Below are 4,029 nucleotides of genomic sequence, written 5' to 3' on the forward strand. Positions count from 1 at the left end.
GTGAGACGGATGGGAATAAAGGAGTGGGGATTGACATTACCGTATCCGAGGTAGAAGCCAAACTCGAACAGCTTAACAGGACTAAATCGGGCGGACCGGATGATCTTCATCCGAGAACATTAAAAGAACTGGCGCGGGAAATTGCAAGCCCCTTAACGATAAATTTTTAATGAATCCATAAACTCGGGGGTGGTACCGTTTGACTGGAGAATAGCTAATGTGGTTCCTATTTTCAAGAAGGGGAAAAAAAGTGACCCGGGTAACTACAGGCCTGTTAGTCTAACATCTGTAATATGCAAGGTCTTGGAAAAAAATTTGAAGGAGAAAGTAGTTAAGGACCTTGAGGTCAATGGCAATTGGGACAAATTACAACATGGTTTTAAGAAAGGTAGATCGTGCCAAACCAACCTGATCTCCTTCTTTGAGGAAGTAACAGATTTTTTAGATAAAGGAAATGCGGTGGATCTAATATACCTCGATTTCAGTAAAGCGTTTGATACGGTACCGCATGAGGAATTATTGGCTAAATTGGAAAAGATGGGGATCGATATGAAAATCCATAGGTGGGTAAGGAACTGGTTAAAGGGGAGACTGCAGCGGGTCGTACTAAAAGGTGAACTGTCAGGTTGGAGAGAGGTTACCAGTGGAGTTCCTCAAGGTTCGGTTTTCGGTCCGATTTTATCTAATCTATTCATTACTGACCTCGGAACCAAATGTAGGAGTGGGCTGATAAAGTTTGCGGATGACACAAAGTTGGGAGGTATTGCCAATTCGGAGAAGGATCGGGATATCCTGCAGGGAGATTTGGATGACCTTGTAAACTGGAGTAATAGTAATAAGATGAAATTTAATAGTGAGAAGTGTAAGGTTATGCATTTAGGGATAACTAACAAGAATTTTAGTTATAAACTGGGGACGCATCAGTTGGATGTAACGGAAGAGGAGAAGGACCTCGGAGTCGTGGTTGATCGCAGGATGACTATGAGTCGGCAATGTGACGTGGCCGTGAAAAAAGCGAATGCGGTCTTGGGATGCATTAGGCGAGGTATTTCTAGTAGGGATAAGGAGGTGCTGGTTCCGTTATACAAGGCACTGGTGAGACCTCATTTGGAGTACTGTGTGCAGTTGTGGTCTCCCATGTTTAAAAAGGATGAAATCAAACTGGAACGGGTACAGAGAAGGGCCACTAGGATGATCCGAGGAATGGAAAATCTGCCGTATGAAAGGAGACTCGAGGAGCTCGGTTTGTTTACCTTAACCAAAAGAAGGCTGAGGGGGGATATGATTGCTCTCTTTAAATATATCAGAGGGATAAATACCAGGGAGGGAGAGGAATTATTTCAGCTCAGTACTAATGTGGACACTAGAACGAATGGATATAAACTGGCCGTCGGGAAGTTTAGGCTTGAAATTAGACGAAGGTTTCTAACCATCAGAGGGGTGAAGTTTTGGAACAGCCTTCCAAGGGAAACAGAGGGGGCGAAAGACCTCTCTGGCTTTAAGATTAAGCTTGATAAGTTTATGGAGGGGATGGTTTGATGGGATACAGTGATTTTAGTCAATAGGTCAATAACAATGGTCAATGATGGGATATTAAAAGTTACTACAGAGAACTTTTCCAGGCGGTCTGGCTAGAGAATCTTGCCCGCATGCTCGGGGTTCAGCTGATCGCCATATTTGGGGTCGGGAAGGAATTTTCCTCCAGGGTAGATTGGCAGAGGCCCTGGAGGTTTTTCGCCTTCCTCCGCAGCATGGGGCAGGGTCGCTTGCTGGAGGATTCTCAGCGACTTGAAGTCTTTAAATAATGATTTGGGGAGTTCAACAGCTAAGTCAAGGGAGAGAATTCTTCCAGGAGTGGGTGGGTCAGGTTTTGTGGCCCGCATCATGCGAGCGGTCAGACTAGATGATCATAATGGTCCCTTCTGACCTTAGAGTCTATGAGTCTATGAGATGTCCCTCACTGCCCAGCACCCCCCAACTGGCCCCACTGCCTAGCACCCCACAACACACAAACCTCCCCCACTGCCCAGCGCCCTCCACACCCTGACAGCCCAGCACCCCCCGCACACCTCCCAGACACTCACTCCACCACACCCTTCCCCCTTCCCTGGCCGCACTCACCAGCCCTGCTGGGAGGTCTCTGGCTCCTAGGGGGAGAGCGGCAAGGGGAGTCTCCAGTGGTGAGCGGGAGCCGGTTCGTGGGAACCGGTTGTTAAATTTAGAAGCCCTTTTAGAACCAGTTGTCTTGCGCGGGACCGGTTCTAAATTTAACAACCGGTTAGTTGAAGTGCCCAGGACCGTAGCTGGGGGGGAGCAGAGGGAGCGGCTGCTCCCCCTGAGCACATTATCCAAAAGTGGTGCCTTAAGAGCCGACCCCATGGGTGCTCCAGCTCTCCGCCCCGCTCCCTGGCCCCAGCTCACCTCCGCTCCGCCTCCGCCTCTGATAGGGTTACCATACGTCCTCTTTTTCCCGGACATGTCCGGCTTTTCGGCAGTCAAACCCCCGTCCAGGGGGAATTGCCAAAAAGCCGAACATGTCTGGGAAAATGGCAGCTCTGCTCCTCCCCGACTCTTCGGCTCTGTTTAAGAGCCAGGCTGCCCGAGTGCTACCGGCTTCGGGCAGCCCCCGTGCCTCCAGACCCTGCGCCCCCAGCCGGGCACTTCCCCTCCCGGGCTCCAGCGGCGCAGGGTCCGGAGGCACGGGGGCTGCCCGAAGCCGGTAGCGCTCGGGCAGCCCAGCTCTTAAACAGAGCCGAAGAGGAGCAGAGCCTCCAGCCGCGCGGCTCTGCGTAACTTACACTATGTCAGTTACACAGAGCCGAAGAGGAGCAGAGCCGCGTGGCTGGAGGCTCTGCTCCTCTTCGGCTCTGTTTAAGAGCCGGGCCGCCGGAGCCCGGGAGGGGAAGTGCCCAGCTGGGGGCGCAGGGTCCGGAGGCATAGGGGCTGCCCAAAGCGCGAGCGCTACCGGCTTCACGGTTTGCCGGGCAGCCTCCAGGCCCTGCGTCCCCGGCTGGGTGCTTCCCCTCCCGGGCTCCAGCTGCGCTGGGGAAGCGCCAGCTGGGGACGCAGGGTCTGGGGGCTGCCCGGCAAACCCTGAAGCCGGTAACGCTGGGACAGCCCTTTCCCCCTGGCTGGGAGTCGGAGGGAGGAGGGGGCGGAGTTAGGGTGGGGAAGGGGCGGAGTTGGGGCGGGGCTAGGGGTGGGTAAATGGGCGGGGCCAGGGCCCATGGAGGGTCCTCTTTTTTTATTTATGAGATATGGTAACCCTAGCCTCTGAACACTCCTCCCCGCTTCTCCCCCTCCCCCCCGCTTCCCGCGAATCAGCTGTTTGTGCGGGAAGCCTGGGAGGGCAGAGAAGCAAGCAGTGGCTTCGCGCTCAAGCCCAGGGAGGCGGAGACGGAGCGGAGGTGAGCTGGGGTGGGAGGACCCGTCCGCGCCACAGCAGGTAACCCGGGGGGAGGGGCGCGCAGGGGAACCACTCCCCACCCCAGCTCACCTCCGCTCCGCCTCCGCCTCTGAACACTCCTCCCCGCTTCTCCCCCTCCCCCCCTGCTTCCCGCGAATCAGCTGTTCGCGCGGGAAGCCTGGGAGGGCAGAGAAGCAAGTGGCGGCTTCGTGCTCAAGCCCAGGCAGGCGGAGACGGAGCGGAGGTGAGCTGGGGTGGGGGGAGCCGTCCGCACCACAGCAGGTAACCTGGGGGGAGGGGCGCGCAGGGGAACCGCTCCCCGCCCCAGCTCACCTCCGCTCCGCCTCCCTGGGCCTGAGCGCGAAGCCGCCGCTTGCTTCTCAGCCCTCCCAGGCTTCCTGCGCGAACAGCTGATTGGCGGGAAGCGGGGGGGCTGCAAGCTCAGACTGACCCGGTGCTCCAGGCACTGCGCGGTGGCAGCGTGGCCCGGCTCCAGCCGAGCAGCGCGGCTGTAGTGCCGCCAGCCACCTCCAGATAGCGCGGTAAGGGAGCAGGCAGGGAGTGCTGGATAGAGGGCAGGGGAGTTCAGGGGGGTGGTGGGGGGCTGGATAGGGGTCGGGGCA

Source organism: Chrysemys picta, chromosome 1 (assembly GCF_011386835.1).
Source record: "Chrysemys picta bellii isolate R12L10 chromosome 1, ASM1138683v2, whole genome shotgun sequence".
In the NCBI taxonomy this organism is placed as follows: domain Eukaryota; kingdom Metazoa; phylum Chordata; order Testudines; family Emydidae; genus Chrysemys; species Chrysemys picta.